We start from the raw sequence: 22,802 nt of genomic DNA on the forward strand, positions 1-22,802 counted from the left end.
TCAGATACATGTTTCTCAAATGATTTGCCATACTCTCAAATGATTATATCACATTTAAGAAAGTAGTAGATCTAACTTGTCAAGATAACTTGTCAAGAATGGAAGGCATCAAGAAATAGGAAAACTAGAATCCAGAAAGATGGGAGCAAAGAGAAATGAAGTCTTACAAGCCAACACTGCCATTCTGAAACTGGAGGAGAGAGAGTAGTAGCAAAGGTATTTCTAAGTAAGATATAAAATTAATAGGTTACTAAAAGGATGTTTATGGATTGGGAATACATTTTTGCTTCTAGGGTTCTAGTTGTAAATTAAGTCAAAAATAGTCACAAGGCAATTTCTGGAAAGTGAAATATTGAACAAGAAAGTCTAGGCATGATCATCAATCTGTGACTCTGATGTGAATATAATTTAATCATATCTTTATAACTTAGTGTCAATACAGCCATATTAATGAAGTTTTGTGGAAAATTTCATAAATGACCTTACAGGAGTCTGTTACTTTTTAATAATTACTTTAATAATTAATTGAAATATAAAATGTCACCCAAGAAGTTTAGTTTAGAATTTATGCTATTCTAGCTCAATGTAGTGTCACAAACTTATAATTACCACACTCAGTACCTTGAAGTAGAAGAATGCATCATGATTCTAGGCCAGCTTGTGCTACAGGGCATGACTACCACAAATTATAGACACACACACACACACACACACACACACACACACACACACACACACACACACGTTTTCCCTTGTGAGAAACCACACTTTTTTTGCCATGGAGAAAAAATCACTAGGATCTTCTGGTCAATATGGCTTAGGGTGATTTTATCTTTTTAAATAAATATTCATGCTCCATATCATTTCTACATAACAAACAGATTTCTCTGTGTCTTTCTTTGTTTAAGAGAACAGCGGTTATCTTCTAGCTTAGCCTTTAGTTTGTTGTTTTTCCATGTAATCAATAGAATTTCATTTAGAATAGTTTGTCATTGTAATTTGATGAGATTGAATTGGAAATGTCAGTAAAGGAACTGTTAAAAGCATATGTAAATAGAAAATATCATTTGCATATTTAAGCACCACAAAGCCAGGATATATAAACATAGGCTTTCTTTTCAATATCAATTTGCATAAAATTAGAGCCACCAACAATCTATTTATTTTTAGAGTATAGAGCTGGTAATCCAGGAAAATTCTGAGTGCTTATTCTTTGGTACCAGTGAAGAAATTAGTTAGACTACACACACTTGAATTTTTATTTTGCTATATGGAAATATGAATTTTCATTACAGATAAACTAATTTTCTATTCTAGTATTAACACAAGAGGCACAGACAAGGGAAAAACCTTTTCAACTCTAGGGACATAACAAGTCACAGCTGTGAATTTGCACTGACTAGGGCTAACCTCAAAGGTAGATACAGCCAATGGTGTTTTTTTTTTTTGTTTTTTGTTTTTTTGTTTTTTTTTACTATTGATACAAAACACAGCTCACATCACAAAGAGAATAAGAGAGTTTACTCTGAGCGAAAGAGGAAGCAGACACAGACTCAGGTTGACCCAAATTACCTACTTTAATAAGGAAGTAGTGAAATAAACTTTTTATAGTCACAAAACAAAAGTCATTTATCAGGGTATTTATCAAGTACATTGGCAAGGACATCAGGTAGGAGGCTTATAGGAAAGCAGAGAAATCTTTCCTAGAGACTTCAGATGCTATCTAATGACATTTTTAACTTGTAGGTTTGTGGAAGGTGATGATGTTCTAAGAAAATATAACAAAAGTTTTACTCGATAATTACAAGAATATAAGGATAGATACAAGGAAAGGCAATAAATAGCTAAGAGGACTCAAGATAACTCAGATTCTTTGATTTGTTTTGGGACATTTGAACTCTAGTCACAAAGTTCTAATCAGTCAATTCCTTCTGGTATCTTCTTCAACACAGACGTAGCAATTTTCTTGGGAACTTCATTTCACATTACCTACTTCATATGATTCCACAAACTTACTATAGCAGTCTCCATCTCAGCAGATCAGGAAAAAAACCCACAATTGGTTCAGTAATAAATATTTATTTTCATTTATTATATATATATATATATATATATTAAAATCATTTTGAAAGTGAGAAAGGTTTGAAAAATATTTCCAATTGTGAATGATCTCATAAGATGTATTTCTCCTGACATGACCCATGGATCATGTAACATGAGACTGTGAGTATAGCCTATGATAGGTTACCATGAAGTGGAAGGATGGCCAAAATGGATGAAAGAAAACAAAGACTGGGATCAAGGGATACAGCTTAGTTGTTAAAGTATTTGCCATTCAAACAAGAAGACCTAGGTTTGTATCACCAGAACCCCTGTAAATTCTGGATGAGCATGGATGCCCACCTGTAATTCCAGCCTCCAATGTTGGTGGCAGGGAACCCTGGAGGAGCCGGGCCATCTAATGTAATAGAAGAAGACTCCAGGATCAATTTGGACCCTCCAAACCCTCTTGTACATGCACATACAAGTTTGCCAAAACACTTAAGGCCATGCTTGCACGTCCTCACATACTGCAAATATATACATATGAAAAAAGAGAGAAAAGAAATTCTGGGGGCAAGAATAATTTTGTCTGTTTTCTGATTTTTGTTTGTAGTTCTATTTGAAGACTATCTCAAAATAAAATTATAATATAAACTGTGGCAATATATATCACAAGGCACATGCGATTATACAAATCGATATCAAATGGCAGCGACCTATTAATACCATCTGGACAGTTGTAGGGTAGCTGCAAATAAATATATTGTCAATCATCAGGAAAATTCTAAGTTGTGTTATATTGTTCAGGTTCTTATTCTACAATCTCAACACACACCTTGAAAATATTCTCTGACTCCTACCTATTTCCCACATCCTAAAGATAATATTTGAATGGACTAAACCTGTCCTTAGTTAAACACTTCTGTGTTTATGCTGCGGGGACTATCTAATCCAGACCTTGTGTGTGCACTATGCAAGAAATGTACCACTGAGTCCACTCCCTACAACACCAGCAATGCAAGCACATGGACAACAAGCAAACAAATTAGTCCTAAACTAACTCCTTAAGATACAGTGTTGCTGCTTTCCCTTCATAATTCAAATCCCACACATTCTTTCAAGTTCAGAGAAGTGTGATGTTTCTGTCTTTAAAGCAGGCAAAGTGGAAATGAAGCACTCTTGCCTCATTCACTGCCACCTTCAGTTATAGAAGTTCCTCCACTTCCCATGGGAAACAAATATGTATCTTGCTCTGATAGCCTCCATAGCTATGGCAATTTGGGTTTTCAAAAACGTCATGAATCTTAAACACCCTGTCCTAATTGCTCCGTAATAACATTCACATCTTTCAGATTACATGTTGACAATAGAGGTTTGGAAAATATGGCTACAATGTTCATAACCATGGATGACCGAGACTGCTGATTTTTCTGCCTCTCTGAAATCAAATATCTAGCAAAGTTTAAAATGTTGCCTCACTTGAGTATTGCTTGTGATTTCCAATCATCCTACTCCACCTTTGATGTTTTCCTCTTACCCAAGAGTTTCACAGCACTCAAGAAGCAGAAGCAGAAGGATCTCTGTGAGTTCAAGACCAACCTGGTCTACATGGCAAGGTCAAGGACAGCCATGGCTACATAGAAAGACCATGTCTTAAAACTGCAGACTCTCAATCATGTCTTCTAATAGTTAATGAAATGTCTGGAACCCTCAACCTCAGAGCATACTGTTCATTCTTTCTCTTTGCTTGGAAAAGTGTCTCCCTTAAGGATCCTGGATATTTGTTTTGTCTCCACTTTAAATAGAGTATTGAAATAGAGTTAGGAGATCCAAAGGTAGAATTATCCCGTTATTTTCTCCATTGCAACATTAATTAATCTTGAAATGAAAACACCAATTAATTTTTTAACTGAACCAAGTACTACATGTATGCTATATGCTAAAATTTCAAAAAATGACTTTCAAAGTTAAAGTTTACATCAAATTTCAATTACAATAATTTTTAGGTAATATAACTTGAATTTCTACTACACCCAAATACCATTTTTTTTATTTAAACATATTTTTTGAGAATTTTATCCCTCATTATCCTCCCTCCAACTCAAACCATGTCCCCCATTCCTTCTCAAATTATTGATTAAAATTGTTTAATATAACTTTTATAGACTATTACTGCTATACGTACATATATACATACATACACACACATCATCATCATCATCCTGAGTTCATTTAGTATTGCTTATATATTTATATGTTTAAGGTTGACCACTTGGTAATGAACAACCAATTAAGGGCTCATTCCTGGGAAAAACTGGCTACCCCTCTCCCCACAGCCATTGATTGACTAGGTCTTCATCTATGGGTAGGGCCTTGTGAAGTATTCTTTCTCCTCTGGGGTCTATGACCTCACCAGTAGTTGGCTAGGATTCCAGTACCAGGCATGAATTCCCTCCTGTTGAGCAGGCCATAAGTGCAATTAGAAACCTAAAGCTGTTGGCTCAGCCGAAGAGAGAAGTGCCACTATTGCACCATGGGAACTACTTTGTAGACTAGTCATTATGTCATTGTTGGGGTTTGTAGACTTGTAGCTGGGTAGGGCTATTGATCGCTATTCTCCTTTGGCAGCTTGCATAGCATCTTCAGATATTGTTTTACCCCAAAATCTGTTTTCTTTTTTGTTTTGTTTTGTTGTTTGTTTGTTTATTTGTTTGAGATAGGGTTTCTCTGTGCAACACTGGCTGTCCTGGAACTCGTTCTGTAGACCAAGCTGGATTTGAATTCAGAGATCCACCTGCCTCTGCCTCCGGAGTGCTGGGATTAAAGGCACGCACCACTATGCCTGGTTATATAACTCAAAATCTTATATGACCCTCTAGAAGCAAAAAATAACTTATTGGAATATGATAATTTATATATAAAAACTAAAGTAGCTGCATGGCAAAAAAAATTGTCTTAATATTCGGTGTTTCATCTAAATTTAAGATATAACTATATTTTTAGCCTGATGGTACTATTCTGAATTAAGATTTGTATAATTAAATAAAATTTAAGAAGGTGGTTAATTGAAATATGTGATAACATAATTAATTTTTCATTGCAGTTCACAAAGTGTCAAGTAGCACTTTAATTAAAATTATATTTAATTTATTTCTATGACAATTACATTTTCTATTATAGCCATTTCTGTGGTATTTCCACAGATGAGAAATATTGCATTAATATATTTTAAAAGATAATTGCATTTGAATAGTTGTGTGGTAATAAATGAATAAGTACTATCCATATGCCTGGGATTTTTTAAAAATCTGAACTTGGATTTTTTCTAAATGTGCTAGAAATGATGACTATTAGGATTTTAAAGTCCTCCTTACAAACATTTTCTTATGGGAATATGTACTTGCTCCTCACAACTGTCAGAATATCATCAAATACTTCTTCAATATCTACCCTAATGTGTTCTCCTAGAAGGAGTCAGCGCTGTAGATTAGAGCTCAAGTTCCAGGAATAATACAAAAGTCCCTGTTTCAACTCTTTACACATGCACATAGAAAGAAGGGGAACTGCTTGATATTATAAAAGTTCTGGTATTGCTTTTGTTTCTACAGGAGAAGAAAAGCGATGCATACCATCAAAATTGATAAAGGTTCAATTTGAACAAGAGAGATCTCTTAATTAGAAGTATGACCATCCAATTAAAATTAACTTATACAACTAACAAATGATTTTCATTTAATCAGATATAACTTGCCAAAAGGAAACCTCCTCAAAGTTAGGCTTGGGGAAAGGTTTTTGTTTTTGTCATTCAGGAGAATGAAAGCTAAGCATTCTGAAGAACACTGGACAAATGAGACATCTAAAGAAAAAGGACAAATCATCCAGAATAAATGTCCCAAGAAATAGAATAAATTGACCTATTGGTATATCACATATAAAATTTCGTAAGTCTTCCTAAATGTTTGTTTCTGCTGTTTTCTACAGACACTTAATACAAATGGTTTTTATGTAGTCCCAGTTCAATCAACAATGAAATCTGGCTTTAGAGTTGAGGAATGGCTCTCTCCTTCTCTAAACCCAAGCATGCTTGTTAAAAGAAAATGCAATATCTCTGTATCATGTCAGAAGAGCCATCTGATATGGGAAAGAAGAAAACCAAAATTAAGGGACTATTCTATTGCCACTAATCTCAATTCTTTGGTTCTATTTTGACTTTTTAAAACTTTTCTTAAGATATGAATTTTATATCAAAATTTATAAGATTTATATATACATATATATTTTAAACATTTGTTATGATATTAATGTCATACAGAGTACTAATTCTAGAAAAAAAGGCTTCATCTAGATGCCTGTACATGTTTTCGTGTTTGAGTCTCTATCAGTTTTCTGCAGGGAATCATGTCTAACAATAACTTTGAAGATTCCAAAAAGATGATGAGGCCCCACAATGAGGATTCCACATAGTCAATAATAATACCACCAAGCTGACAAATATCACCTAAAGATCAGCTTTGGCCTACAAACTGCTTAGGACAATTTCAAGATGGCTAGCTGAGATGATCCAGCCTCACAGACTATTTGAGTAAGAACTTGAGATAAGCCCTACACTTTTGCATTATGCAGAGACCGGACAACAAATGATACAGCTACCTCTCCCAGGATCCCCTAAAGATGCCTTTGTCCCCAAAAAGCAGGGACTAATGTTAAGAACTCGACACCCACATTTCCAAGAGGCAGGGTGGATGGTGTTTGGTCTTTCAATGGGTTTTGGATAATTGTCATTGTTTAGGATGGTTGGTTACAAGTTGTTAATTGCTAGTGGTCAGGAAAAAAGTTAAACAAAGGAAATTAGATTTATGGTTCTTGTTTGAAAGAAAAAGGAAGAAAAAGATAAAGATGATATAGATAAGAGGTAGATTATTGAATATACTCTGAAAAGAAAAAGAGAGGATATAGATAAAAGGTAGATTATTGAATCTACTTTTAAAAGGCAACTACTAGTTTTAAACAATTTACATTGGATTGGATTCTTATATATCATATACAAAGTATGTATATTGATACCAATTTGAGATTGTTCAAGATATTGTACCTATACAGTTCATTTTAAATGTAATGCAATTTGCTAATCCTTGAAAGTTATTATTACCAAATATTAGGACATGAAGAAATGAAAGTTAGTAGTTAGTCATTACAATTGAACTTGTAGTCATATTAGGTATGTTTTCAAGATCAAGCAGAGATATATTGTAGATATACAGGTCATTTTCAAACCTTTCAGAGATCTACAGTATATGGCATTTAAGATGTTTTAGTAATATAGTTTGTTTTTCTTTTTTTTTCTGACTATGAGACATGTCTACTCCTGGCAGCACCAATGTACTTTAGATAAGATATGGGCACTGAAGAATCTCCACATGGAATTTACTTTCACTGTGGCAAAAGTTAGCCACTGGGCAAGAAAATGCCCTTGAATTGACTGCTGGCAGTATGTTGTCCAAAATGGACAAGCAGGACATAAAACAAAGGACTGCCAATCCTTGCCAAGAAAAGTGTGGTTGCAGTTGTGGCAACAGGAGTCCTCTGAGGCCAAGGCAATATGGCACCATCACTGAAGTGGCTTTGCAATCTGGAAAAGGTACAGTGCCCCTTCCTACAAAGGCAGCTGAACAGGCAGTGGGCTGATAGCTTCGGGTGTGCAGTGGAACAGTAGATGAAACAGTTATTCTTGGAGGAGTAACTAGGCTGACAGAGTCTGACCTCTCAATAGTAGACTGGCATTTAATAAAGGAGGTGAAGCCACCCTTAAACTAAGAAGAATAGGAAGCTGAATTATTGGTGAAATTAAGCCTTTGGAATTTGCCCCACGTTGGGCGCCAGATATTGGTGAAATTATTATGGCCACTCCACGTAGTTAAAAGAAAGATTTATTTAGTGGGTAACTTACAAAAAAGGGAAAGGTAGGTCGTGGGGTCTGGGGAAGGTGTATGGAAGTCCAGCGGTGTTCTCTGGAGCTCTGCTCGGTCAACCTCCACTGTCTAGGGTCCAGGAACAGAGAGAGCACGCTGGCCCATTCAGAACTCGGGTATCTCTGCGCCTCCCTTGGCCCCGCCTTGTAGGCATGACAGTTGCCTAAGCCTCAATGGGGTTGGAATTTCCAGATCAAAGCTGGAATGGCTACCCACTACACTGAATTCCAAAAATACCAGCCATTTCCAGAATTTAAAATCCTGAATCATGACATGACACTGGCAGCATCCAAGTTTATCTGGTACATGGAATACTCACACTGAATGTGTGGTCCAGCTGTAGGCCTTGCATACATCCTGCTTCACAAATGAGTCTGTCAGATCGGCTAAGCCTATAGGTTGAAGATGATGCCCCAACATTGCAGAGAAACTCTGGTGACTGTCCAGGAAGCTGGCTGCTTCTGTCAACTCACATTCTTTGGAAGTCACTTGTTTGCACTTTCTGTTTTGCTAGGTAATATTATTTCCTTCTCTGGTCTCTGAGGGAGTTGAAGATTAGATAGTTGTAGTTACAGTTTTCTTGTTAAGAAATTCAGAAAAGCAAGTCACTAAGAGGTGTTAAGTGTGTAAGATTAAAAGGCATCATAAGATAGTTTTCTGTTGGTAATATAGGTTAGGAGAGAAAGTGAATTAGGTACAACATTTTAGACTCACCAAAATACGATAGATAATGGAAGATTTTCTCTGAATTTGTCAAATGCAAATGGACTAGACATTGTTGATGTGTTTTTTGTTTATATATTGTATATAGTTAATGTACTTATTGTATATAGCTTTTCTTATATTAGTTATAACTTTATTTTCATTAGACAAAAAAGGGGAAATGTGAAATTTTATTTGTGCTCTAATAAATAAAGCTTGCATAGAGATCAGAGGAAAAAGCCAGCCATTATAAGTAAACACAAAAGTCAGCAATATTAGCACATGCCTTTAATCCTATCTCTTGGGAAGCAGGGATCTGTCTGGATCTCGGTGATTTCAAGGCCATACTGGGAACAGAGTCAGGTGTGGTGGCACATGCCTTAAATTCCAACACTAGGTAACCACAGAGGTCTTGAGGTCTATACAGACAGAAAGTGATGGGCAGGAAGAGGAAGTGATGTAGCTGGACAGAGAGAGCAAATCAGATGGCAGAACAGCAAGGCATAGAGGCATGGGTACACAGGAAGTCTCCTTTTGGAAGCTTTGGAGTTGGGGAGGTGAGGTTAGTGTGTGGCTGCTCCTATTCCTCTGATCTCTCTCAGGTTTTCACCCCTATATCTGGCTCCATGTTTTCTATTAATAAGACCCTTTAGAAATACAAACACAGCTGGGCGTGGTGGCACACGCCTTTAATCCCAGCACTTGGGAGGCAGAGCCAGGTGGATCTCTGTGAGTTCGAGGCCAGCCTGGACTACCAAGTGAGTTCCAGGAAAAGGTGCAAAGCTACAAAGAGAAACCTTTCTGAAAAACAAAAAAAAAAAAAAAAAAGAAAGAAAGAAAGAAAGAAATACAAACACATGAACACGCATATATACATAAAGAAAAAGAAAAAGTAATGGAAAAAAATTGGACAAATTATTAATCCTGACCCCCCAAACTTCTAAGAGCAGGGAAAACCTAGGGAATCTGTCAGGAAGAGGGGTACTGACCGTTCCCACTGTTGATGGTGGTTAAATCAGGCACATATTATTTTTTTCAGAAAAGGTGTCATATGCCTTATAATGTATTTTGTGTGTTTATAAAAGTTGACTACTTGGCTGTCCATGGGTTTGTCAGTGTAGATAAAGAGACAGAGACCCGAGTCTGCAGCATGCTAATGCAGGAAGCTGGGGTCTTTATGGTGATGTGGAGCCATGGAAAGGCACTTGACATTTGTACTTGGGCCTCAGAGGACAGATTTCCCTCTCACTGACTACCACACAATTTCTAGGAGACCTCTGCATTATAACTTCAGAGGAGGAAGAGAGCAGAAGGCAAAGAAAGAAGCAGCTAAGAAAAAAGAAAATGGGATGGACAGTGTCAGCTCTATTTAGCTAAATCCCGAAGCCTGAGTTCCATATATCTTGGGACTCTGAATGAAATGCCTTGTTCACAGCTTCCTTAACCATGAAATGGGGAAAACACCAATGGCACAGGACAGGGATACCATCAGGGTTCATTGAGTTACTTGCAGAGTTTGACATCCTTTTATTTCAACTTCACAAACCAGTGTACCGGTAACTACAGTTTACTTCCCCTGAATAGCATAATCTCAGCACTAGGACAGTGCTTCCAGAGCCTATGTCAGCATGGACGCCTCTGACTTCTGAATTACTGTAAATAGCCCAATCAAGCTGCCTGTAACAATCCAGTGCATCTCATACTCAGCTCTAAACAGGATGTCTCCATCACATTCCTCCTTCAGGGCTCAGGGAACCCAGAGAAGAGGAGGCAGGAAGAGTGTAAGAGCCAGGGGGGATGGAGGACACCAGGAGACCCTCTAAATCAACTGAGCAAAGCTCCTCTGAACTCTCAGAGACTGAGGCAGCAAGCACAGGGCCTGCATGGGTCTGCACCAGGTCTTCTGCATATATATTATTGCTTCCAGTTTAGTGTTTTCTATGGGATTCCTGAGTGTGTGAACAAATGGGTCTCTGATTCTTGTGTCTTCTCTTGGGCTCTTTTCCTCCTGTTTATTTTTGTGAAAGATAACATTACATTTAAAGTTTAGATTTACTATGCTTGAGAGACCAAAGAGCAAAAAAATGCCTGGAACATGCAAGCCCCTAGCTTGTACAAGCTGTGCCCTAGGAGCTCACCCTCAACCCCTATTTTTCTAAGACATTGAAGACTGTCCTTAAATTGACTGATCCTGTAAAATCTGCTGTTCTAGCAAGATAATAGGTCATTGGACTAAATACTATTTCTGTTTTTGTAATCAAACTTGCTTACTATGCTCAATGACTGGGACAATTGCAAGACATATATGTTAAAATTAGACCATGCTTTCATGTAGACAGAATACTTGTAATCTTGTGGTTTTGGCTTTATAAGCCTTGGATTAATATGACCAGGGGCTGCAACTTGGAAGCGATCTCAGTTGCAGTCTTGGTGTCATGAGCAGCTGGCACCAGTATTTATTTAATAAAGCCTCTTCTTATTAAAATTTATTCATGGTCACAGTGAATTTCTGAGTGACCCCAGACCCACGAAATTTTGTTCAATTCTAACATGTTAGTTTTTGTTTTACTTATTATGTTATTATTTATTTGTTTGTTTGTTTATTTAATTATTTTGGGTTTTTCAAGACAAGGTTTCTCTGTGTATCCCTGGCAGTCTTGGAACTCACTATGTAGACCAGGCTGGCCTCGAACTCACAGAGATAGATTGGCCTGCCTCTGCCTCTCAGGTGCTGGGATTAAAGGTGTGGACCACAACAGCTCGGCTATAGTTTGTTTCATTATTACCCTTTAGAAGCCTGTTTGTTTTCAACACACACACACACACACACACACACACACACACACACACACACACACACATCTTTATTGATTCTTTGGGAATTTCACATCATGCACTCCAATTCTGCTCATTTCCCAGTCCCTCCATATCCTCCCTCCACCCTTGCAGTGTCCCTCCCCAAAAGAAAATAAAAGAAATACCAAACTAAACTAACCAAACAACCAAACAAAAGACCCACATCTCTCCTCTGTCTTTCCTGCCTCTTCAACATCTCTTCATTCATTTGAGTGGCACTGGGATCCTTGGTGTGTCCTGCAGTATACCCTTTTGTTCAATCAGCCCCACCCGAAAATGAAAATTGCAATGAGTCATTGGTCTGGTTCAAGGCCTCTGGTTTCTGGTACACCATCATCACTGGATCCTCACTGAAACTCCTCTCTGACATCCCACGGCTGCCCCTAGTCATGGAGATCTGCAGAACCAGTCCCTTCACATGCTCCAGCGGGTCCTAGATGGGGTTGATGTTAGGGTGGGCCAATCCAAGGACCTGGATATGGACCTGGGTGGTAGTTGAGCTGGTCAGTCCTTGATACTAGGGCTGCCCCCTCAGGTGAGGGGTGGAACCAGCTCTCCTATGCCCATGGCATCAGGGCCATCTCTCTCATGCCTGTGTTGAGGGGTGGGGCCAACTCTCCTAAGTACAGGGGGCCAGCTCTCCATGCCCAAGCCATTGGGACCAGCTCTCCTGTGAGGGTCAGGGTCAGCACTCTCACTGCAGTGTCTAGTGAGGAGCAGGGCCAGCTTTCCTAGGGCCAACACATGGCAGGGCTGGCTTAGCACTGCCCTTGGATTTCATTGTGCATGGCCCCCTATGGTAATAAGGGCCACAGATATCAACACAGACCCCAGTTACAGCAGGACTACAGATCCAGAGGTGGCCCTGCAGAGCATCTCAGGCCCAGATGTTACCATGTCCCCTGTGGCAGCTCAGGTCACTCAGAGCAGTTCAGCCCCAGCAGCAAGCAGCATGGCTCTCAGACACCAACATGGTCTGAAGTGACTAACCAGACCCTGGGCATATACATGGCCCATGGTGACAAAAGATGACCCTAGACCGCAGCATGGGCTCTGAGGTGCCATGGCCCCAGGTGATAACACAGGCCAAACAGAGCAGCTTGGCCATGGGACACCAACATGGTCTCAGGTGGCAGACCAGACCTCAGGCATCTTCATGCCCCTTTGTGGTAATAGGAGCCATAGACATCAACTCAGACCCTGGCTGCTGTAGGGACATGGACCCAGACATGGCCCTCAGAAGCTACTTAGGCCCGAATGACACCTAGGCCCTGGGTGGTAGCATAGGCTACTCAGATCAGCATGGCTCTGGAGGCTTGGACAACAAGTCCACAGGTAGTGTCACAGACCCTGGGCATCCATGTGGTTTTGGTGGCAAAACACAGGACATGGACTTTAACACAGACCCTGGCTGTTGTAGGACATGGACCCAGGCACAGTCCTCTGCAGCAACATAGCCTGGATGTCCCAAGGCCCCAAGTGGCAGCACAGGACACTTTTATTGGCATGGCGCCAGAGGCAGCATTGTCCAGGGACACCAACACGATCCCAGGTGACAGCCCAGACCCTAGACATATGCATGGCTTTCAATGGTAGCAGGAGCCATGGACATCAACATATAGACCCTTACTGCAGTAAGGCCATGGACCCAGACATGGCTCTCAGGTGCAGCTCAGTCCCTGATGTCACCATGGCACAGGGTGGCAGCATAGGCCACTCATATCAGTATAGCCCCTGAGGTGGAATGGTCCTTCGACACCTACCTGTCCACAGGTGGCAGCCCAGACACTGGGCATCCTGTGGCCTTTTGTGGCAACATGGCCCATGGATGTCAACAAGGACCCTGGCTACAGTAGGACCACGGACCCAAACGTGGCCCTTTGCAGCAGCCTGGGCCCAGGTGTCATCACTTCCCTGGGTGACAAGCAGGCCACCCACCCAAGCCGGCTCCTCACCACCTTTCCTTCTTCCGTTCCACCTCTTTCCACAGCACATGAGCCATTCTGCCTCGCTTTTTCTCCCATTTCTCCACCATACATTTGCTCATCATAATGGCACCCTCCTGCCTGTCAATGTCTTTAGTCAGCCCAGGCCTTCCTTGAGGACCCAGGCTGGCCTGTGGGTGGCTTCCACCCACCTGAGCTGTTTTTTAGTGACAAACAGAAAGGTAGATATGTCCAGATGGAAGGGTAAGTGGGGAGGAACTGGGAGGAGTAGGGGCAAGGGAAACCATAATCGGGAAATATTATGTGACAAAAATGTCTATTTTCATTGAAAGAAAAAAGAAAGAATTGTTGTGACCCCTCCCCAAATAAAAAGTAATCATCACCATCAATACTTTCTGTGCCCACCTTCTCCGTAGATTCTACATTTGCAGGGTTACTACTGAATCTCTTGCTCAAAGGATCAAGTAAGCCTGAATCAAGAAGGCTTAAGAGATCCACTGTTTCACAACTAACATGTTTAGGGAATAGTCATCTGTGCAAGTAATACTCATGACTTAGAAATGTCACCCCCCAAAAAAACAGAACTTGACATTTTGTTTAAATTGCATTTCCTGAAGAGTGTACATCTATATACTACAAAACCCCAGAAAGCATATGAAATTAAATAACTTGGAAATTCATGATTTTATTGTTAACATGAGTGTTGAATTTTAGTTAAGCTGTACATTGAGTACAGGTGTCACCAAATTTCCATCTTGCTCCTGAACATAGATTGCACTCTGGGGATTGCCTTCCCTTTCCCTAAGGAGAATCACTTTTTCAATACGAGGAGGTATGCTCTGTAATACGACAGACCTCTCTCTCTTCCTCTCTTCTGCTCTCCGATGGACAAACCATGTCTGAAATCAGAGGAAGACAGGATTGGATTTAGCATTGGCTTCCACTCCAGAGCCAAGAGATAAAAACCACTTTAAGACACATAACGCTTGCTTTCTATTCAGCTCATAAAAGCAAATATCAGCTGTGTGTCATCTTCTGCAATAGGCCATGATTCTGTCTTTTTCCAGCAGTATAAACATTTCAGTGGTTTATTTTTTATTGGATGGAACACTTAGCTTATGACTTGTTCCAGGTCCTTGATGTTAATTCAATATATGGTAACTGGGTAAAGGAAAGTCTTCATTCTGACATTTGACCATCAGCTGTAGAATACCCTCCTCACTAGTGATACATTCCTCTTGTTTTGGGCGGAGATTGTAGATCACCAAATGTTAGCACATTTTAAAGGCATATGGAGGGGAACAGCTTTCTGTTTGTAAAAGCAGTCTTCAGTATGAAGTAATTAATCAACAGAAACAAGCATGGGAGATTTTCAGAAACAAAATAGCCTTCAAGGGTGCCAATGGGATTGTGGTGCTTGAAATTTCTGGAGAGCGAACAGGTGGTAGGCAGAGATGGCCTGGACAATAGTTTGACATCACAGCCTCCAGGGTTTGTGAAAGTTGACTAACTTAACCTAAATGACCTACAGGACACTGAAACCTTTGCCATCTCCAGGAGTTCAGCAGAAAGGGTAACTTCCACCCACGGTAAATCTGAACAGTATATTCTTTCATGATATACAAAGTTCTTCAATATCAGGATGAAGAATACTATCTCTGCTTCAGCTACATTTCCAGAATCCTGTCCAGCAGAGAGGGCACACTAGGTCCTGCTGTGTCACCAGGACATCTAAAGCCCATCTTTCTTCAAAAGGCAAAGAGTAAGATGGTCCACAACAGTGTGGGGAAAGTAGTCATAAATCAGCTCTTCCTAAATATAGTCTAGCTATGGAAATACAGTCACAGTTATCTGTTAGATTTCACCATCCTCTCAGGCTCCTAGTGAATGAGAGTCCATTGTATTTGGAAGTTCTCAAACTGCAACATTTGTGACTCCATGTACTTTCCCTCCCTGCCTATTATGTGGATGTATAGTCTAAAGAAGACCAACCAAAGGACCAGAAGCCCTACTACCATCATGATACCTCCAATATATCCCAGTGGTTGACTCATGTGGGCTCACATTAAGTCAGAGTTCCCTGTGTTTGATCCCTAAAGCCTATCTATTACATTTGTAAGAGGAAAGGGGAATTCAGAAATGAGGCTTTGGGAAAGTCACACTGAAGAGTGTGCAAACAGGAGACCATGGGTGTTGTCTATTGTGTCCTGAGTCCACCTTCTCTCTGTAGCTGCAAAGCGTCAGCCTCGCTAGAGCTTTCGTGTATCATCCTCTCTAGAGCTGCAATGTATTAGCCTCTAGAGCTGCAGTGCATCAACCTCTCTTGAGCTGCAGAACATCATCTCTAGAGCTGCAGTGGATCAGCCTCTCTAGAGCTGCAGTGCAACATCCTCTCTAGAGCTGCAGTGCATCATTCTCTCTAGAGCTGCAGTGCATCATCCTCTCAGAGCTAGTGCATCTCTAGAGCTAGTGCATCACCTCTAGAGCTGCAGTGCATCAACCTCTCTAGAGCTGCAGTGCATCAGCCTCTCTGGAAGTGCAGTGCATCAGGGGAGGGGCTTGGTCCTGCCCCAACTGAATGTACCAGGCTTTGTTGACTCACAGTGGAGCCCTTACCCCCTATGAGGAGTGGATGTGTGAGTGGATGGGAGAGGTGAGGGGTGAGAGCAGGAGATGGGGAGGGAGAGGAAACTGTGGTTGGTATGTAAAATGAAAATATCTTAAATAAAAAAGTGCCTAGGACAAGGCTTCCCAAGACCTGAGGAAGGCTGTAGATTGACTGTTCAATGGCTTTGCTTGGATTTACTGACCTTCACTTTGACTTCAGGAATATTCAAAGCTTGTGCAAGTTCCTTCCTGTGGAAAGAAAACCACAAATGTTTAGTGTGCAGTGTTTTACATGAAATGCAGAGTCATATATGATTACTACACTTTTTTAATATTGCTATCCTCCCTCACACCCACATTTAACTTTCATACTCAGAACTAGTCTCGCTTTTGAAATAGTTTTACCTCTTACAAAAGTTTTTAAACAATACAGATGAATAATTTCGACACACTATTAAAAATTAAAAATAAATGCCAAAGTGTATCCTGAGCAAATTATACTAATTTAAAAAATAGCACCAGGGGAAGGGAAATGGAAACCGAAAGGAGTTGATGGATAGGTACACAGTCCCTGAAAAGATGACGAGGCCACTGGTGAGGAGGTCACCCAACAAAGTGTAAATCCTTAACACTGGTGAACTTTACACTAGTGAGTATTTTGGCACATGATACTAATGTTTCTATATTGTACAGTAATTAAAATATGGCAGGAAACGAGTGGTGTTGACTATGTACACTTGTTTCAGGTCAACACTACACGCTAATACTGATCTTGACCCCTACACAAGGCACCCTCCTGTACCCACCACACAGGGAGAAGACAGCAGTGGCTTAGGGAGGGATAATAGGAAACCAGGGCCTGGAAGAACAAAAGGACATCTCAACCTGAGACAACAGGGAGGTTGGGGATAGCTCCTGGTGCCAGACACATACCTGGCAGCGCATCTGGGTACTTGGTTTCTTTGAACAATTTTTCCATTTCCTCCACCTGCCACAGTGTGAACTGCAATGTGGTTCGCCGCCGCCTTTGTGATGAACGGCGCCTCGGAATCCTAATCACAGCCTCACGGAACTGGCTGCCACTGTTATTTAGTGCCGTTACGCAGCCCGCGTCACCTCCACTAGGGTTGCCACCCACCATCGCCAAGGCAGCCTCTAAGGTGGAGACCTGAGCTATCTCCTCACCATTCTCATTCCTCACTATGTATATATATGCCAATAGAGCTTGCGGCCTTGACTAGTAGTGGGCCGAAGCCACAGAGAGAAGTGGGGCCCCAGGAATGCCCACACTCGAGGCCTATTGTTCGGTCAGTCTCTACTACTGACGAGGCGTCAAGAGAGGGCCCTAGGAATGGGTGACGTCAATGTGTCCTTCTGCGCATGCTCCATACTTCTCCATGTTCCTCAAGGTTGACGTCAACACGCTCCTCTCCAGATGGGCGCCATAGGTTTTTCTCTCCCTGACTGACTGCTCTGGGCTTTTTGAACTCCTGCTGAGGTAGGTGGTATTTGCTTTGGTGCACAAATGGTGGGTGTGGCCCAAAGATGAGGAACTGAGGGAGCCACTGTGAACAGGCTTGTGAAAGGTCCTGGGAAGTTAAACCTTACTTCTAGGGCATGTGTGCAGAATGAGTTTTAGCTTGTGTCTGTGCGCATGTGCACGCTGCCTGTTCCTCCTAGGTTGTAGAGATGACACTGAAGGGTGAATTGTGTAGCATTGCAAGATAATTGGGGAAGAGAGATGGGAGAAAGGTGGGAACACACACTGACCACAGGATCCTTGCATGAACATGTAGAAAATTTCTGTGGACCTCACCCTCCACCTACTACTGCTGCTCAGAGAATGGGCTTAGAACTAACTGGACATGATAAGCTTAGTGGCTGCTAGTACAAGAGTCCCTGGTAGTACATTGAATGCTAGTTAGCCATTCTTCTTCAAGCTCAGCATCAAGATCTTGTGACTGAGTTTGAATATAATTCTAGTTAATGGCACTGTCGAAAACCCAACAAAAGACACTCCCTCCCCTCAAAAGAAAAAATGATCTGCTTAAGAAATAATTACCTCAGATTATAATAATTTTATAATCTCTGTTAAATTCCACATGTAATATTTGCCTCAGTTCTTATCACTGAGGATGTCGGTGCAGTCCCTTATTCTGTTGGATGGAAGGCAAATACATAAATATTCAGGCAGTGTTTAAAACAATATTTGGCATGTGACATAGGGCATATGACAGCTTTTCAGAGAAATAATAGGTGCCTGAGTTAGCCACTGTCAGAAGTGGGGAAGGTCAGTACCACCACTCTTCCGACAGATTCCCAAAAGTAATGAAAATTTTGCCTTATTCAGGATTACAAATTGCTCCCGAAAAGATACAAAGAGAAGATACTATTAATTATTTAGGATATAAAATAGGTCGACAAAAAATAGACCGCAACAGGTGCAAATGAGGAGAGATCGATTATGGACCCTTAATGACTTTCAAAGATTATTTGGAGACATTTCCTATCTACGAACTGTTGCTGGGGTAAAATATGATGAAATGAGTAATTTGTTCAAAACCTTAGAAGGTGACAAGGATTTAAGTAGTCCAAGAGAATTATCCCCTCAGGCTGAGAGAGAATTGGCCTTGGTGGAAAACAAAGTACAGGAAGGACATGTGGATTGTGTGGATCCAAAGCTTGATTGAATTTTTTTTTTACTCTCTAAGAATTCTCCTATAGGAATTTTAATGTAGAGGGAAGAAATTATATTGGAATGGATATTTATACCAAATAAACAGAGTAAAAAATTGAAAACTTATGTGGAAAAGATCTCTGACTTGATTTTAAAAGGAAAATTGAGGCTTCGTCAATTAGCAGGAATAGACCCAGCAGAAATTGTTGTACCTTTAACTAAGGAGGACATTGACTAGCATAATCATCCAATTAAAATTAACTTATACCACTAACAAATTCTTTTCATGTAATCAGATGTAACTTGCCAAAGGGAATCTCCCAAAGTTAGGCTTGGGGAAAGGTTTTTGTTTTTGTCTTTCAGGAGAATGAAGGCTATGGAATCTGAAGAACACTGGACAAATGAGACATCTGATGAAAAAGGACAAATCATCCAGAAAATAATGTTCCAAGAAAAAGAGTAAATTGGCCTACTGGTATATTACATATAAAATTTCATAAGTCTTCCTAAATGTTTGTTTCTCCTCTTCTCTCCAGACACTTAGCATAACCCTAGGGTTTTCCCTGCTCTTGGAAGTTTGGGGGAGTGTCAGGATTAAAAATCCAGTTCAATTTTTTTAGATTTATTTTTCTTTTCTTTATGTGTATGTACGTGTTCACGTGTTTGTATTTGTACATGTGTATGGGTGTAGACACATTATAAGGCATATGACACATTTTCAGAAAAAATAATAGGTGCCTGAGTTAACCACCGTAGAAACTGGGCAAGGGTCAGTACCCCTCTTCCTGACAGATTCCCATATTCCTTACAGTGTATTTTGTGTGTTTATAAAAGTTGACTATGTATATAAATTGACTATATATAAAAGTTGTCCATGGATTTGTCAGTGTAGATAAAGAGACAGAGACCCCGAGTCTGCAGCATGCTAATGCAGGAAGCTGGGATCTTTATGGTAATGTGGAGCCATGGAAAGGCACTTGACATTTGTACTTGGGCCTCAGAGGACAGTTTTTCCTCTCGCTGACTGCCACACAATTTCTAGGAGATCTCTGCATTATAACTTCAGAGGGGGAAGAGAACAGAAGGCAAAGAAAGAAGCAGCTAAGAAAAAAGAAAATGGGATGGACAGTGTCAGCTCTATTTAGCTAAATCCCGAAGCTGGAGTTCCGTATATCTTGGGACTCTGAATGAAATGCCTTGTTCACAGCTTCCTTAACCATGAAATGGGGAAAACACCAATGGCACAGGACAGGGATACCATCAGGGTTCATTGAGTTACTTGCAGAGTTTGACATCCTTTTATTTCAACTTCACACCAGTGTACCGGTAACTACAGTTTACTTCCCCTGAATAGCATAATCTCAGCACTAGGACAGTGCTTCCAGAGCCTATGTCAGCATGGATGCCTCTGACTTCTGAATTACTGCAAATAGCCCAATCAAACTGCCTGTAACAATCCAGTGCATCTCATACTCAGCTCTAAACAGGATGTCTCCATCAAATTCCTTTCCTCAGGGCTCAGGGAACCCCAGAGAAGAGGAGGCAGAAAGAATGTAAGAGCCAGAGGGGATGGAGGACAACAGAAGAACAAGTCCCTCCAAATCAACTGAACAAAGCTCCTGTGAACTCTCAGAGACTGTAGCAGCAAACACAGGGCCTGCATAGGTCTACACCAATCCTCTGAATTCAGTTTAGTGTTTTAGGGGACTCCTGAGTGTGTTGACAAAGGGTCTCTGATTCTTGGGGTAAGTCCAGAAGCCCTGGGACTTCCATGCTTTCACCTTGTGATTCCAGAGCTGAGAGAATATTTACCTAAGTATTCCTAGTCCCTATGCGATTGTGGGTTAAGCGCCATGCTCAATGGCCTGAGAAAGGGCTGTGCTCAGGCCTCATTCCCCACTCCTTGGCTCATTTCATGCTTCAGACACCATGCTCTGAGTCTTGTTATTTGCCTCCCTGCCTGCCTTGTGCCCCTTTCCATGCCTTCCTTCACACCTTCCAGGGTGCAGACCTTTCTTCAACTTACTCCTTTACGTTCTCAGCCTCTCCTCTCCCTTCACAAAGGGTCGTGGTCCCTCAGCTTTCCCTTATGCCTCCTGTCTCAAGTAGACAGGGCTAGTACCTCAGACTCAAGGAATTTTCCTCTATTTTCACCGTGTAGTATGCTTTTGTTCCCCTGCTATCTACCCTGAGGTCACGGAGGGGAGGAGCCTCTCCAGTCTCTCCTGAGCTCTGAGCCTAGACTCTGAACTTAGGACTTTGTGTCTGCCTGGTCCACGTTTAGCAAAGCTCCTGCACAGTCAGTTGAGCTGTCCTGCATAGCCTAGCACTCCCGATGTCTGCTCTGCATCCTCATCCTTGCACACACCCAGCAAACGTCTTGGCACCCTGGCCTGATTTACACAAAATCTTTATCTTTATTCAGCCAGAATTATGCCTTCCTACAAAGGATTTATTTGAGTAGATTTCCATCCACTACTCTACCCTCTTCTTTGAAACTGAGAATTTTCACATTCCCAGGCTGCCATTTATTTTTTTTAGATTTATTTATTTTAGTTTATGTGTATGACTCTTTTGCCTGATGTATTTATGCACACTATGTACCTTTCTGATGTCTGTGGAGGTCAAATAGGGTATCAGATACCCTGGAAATGGGGTTATGGATAGTTGTGAGCCACCATGTGAATAATGATATCTAAACCCAGTTCCTCTGCAAGAGCACCAAGTGCTCTTAACGACTAAGCCATCTCTTTGGCCCCAGCCAGGCTTCATTTTAGTAACAGTGACCTCAGTTTTGGTCCTAAATGCATGACATCACTGAAGAAGTAGCTAAACTTATCTTCCTCCTCCATAGTCGGGGCCTCAGACCTGGTAGCTCAGTGTTTAGGCCAAAGAGGAGACTGGGCTACAAGCTGTCTTGACTTTGACCCACACTTGAATCTTAGCTTAGCTCCTTTCCTATACCTGTCTTGAAGCTCCCCTGGAACAGCCTCCCTTTATACTGTTGAAGAGTTCAGTAAACATTTTCCTTTCATCATTGTGATGCTGTAACATTGACATCCCTGAGCTCCTGGACCTCTCATCTGGGACCCCAGGTATTCAAACTTCAGTGTTGAGCCTTCACTCCTGACCTATATACTTGACATCTACTTATGAATCATACTGCAGAAGCATTGCTTCAGGCAGCTTCTATGAAAGCTGGTTAGGATGGACTTAACTCCTGAGGTTTGAAGTTTGAAGCTGGAAGAAAATAATGTCAAGGTGAGCCTTGATGCTGAACAAGAGGCTGCTGCAGCAGCAGAAATGGCAACTTTGAAGGTTTTCTGAACTGTCCAGACAAATTAAAGAACCAGGGTATCCCAGAACATAAGTATGGTGTGATCCACTACATGTGGGTTCTAGGAACCAACCCTTCACCTGCTGGAAAAGAATTGGGTGCCCTGAGCCAATGAGCCATCTCTCCAGCTCCCACATTTGTCTTAATTTTAGTTTTAATTTTCACCACTAAAATAACAAATTACTGTGTCAAAGAATTTTTCCTGAGCAGGCAGTGGTGGTGCATGCCTTTAATCCCAGCACTCAGGAGGCAAAGGTAGGTGGGTTTCTATGAGTTTGAGGACAACATGATTGACAGGGTGAGTCTGTCAATCAGGGATACAAACAGCCAGGGATACAAAAAGAAACCCTGTCTCAAAAAGCCAGAAGAAAAAAGAAGAAAGAAAGAATAAAGGAGAAAAAAGAATTATTCTCTCTTTTCTAATTAATTAATTTTTTCCAGCCTGATTACATCTTTCCTTCCCTCCTTCCTCTCCTCCCAGACCCTCGGCCCCCTCCCCTCTTCACCACCCCCTCCATCTACTCCTCCTTTCTCTTCAGAAAAAGACAGTCCTCCCTTGTGTATCAGCCAGCCATATCAAGTTGCAGTATGATTAGATACCTCCTCTCCTATTGAGGATGGAAGAGGCAACCCAGTAGGAGGAAAGGGTCCCCAATGCAGGTAAC

The 22,802-nt window shown here is 41.0% G+C and overlaps 1 long non-coding RNA gene across 1 annotated transcript; it reads right to left on the bottom strand.

The window, feature by feature from the left end:
• Positions 1 to 14,181: 14,181 nt before the first annotated feature.
• Positions 14,182 to 16,530, bottom strand: LOC114682184. The gene is made up of 2 exons (XR_003733006.2): positions 16,327 to 16,530; positions 14,182 to 14,415 (listed from the first exon to the last, which is right to left on the bottom strand). It is a non-coding gene; the product is annotated as an uncharacterized LOC114682184 (long non-coding RNA).
• Between the last annotated feature and the right edge of the window lie 6,272 nt (positions 16,531 to 22,802).

The sequence above is a fragment of the Peromyscus leucopus genome, chromosome X (genome assembly GCF_004664715.2).
Source record: "Peromyscus leucopus breed LL Stock chromosome X, UCI_PerLeu_2.1, whole genome shotgun sequence".
Classification (NCBI taxonomy): domain Eukaryota; kingdom Metazoa; phylum Chordata; class Mammalia; order Rodentia; family Cricetidae; genus Peromyscus; species Peromyscus leucopus.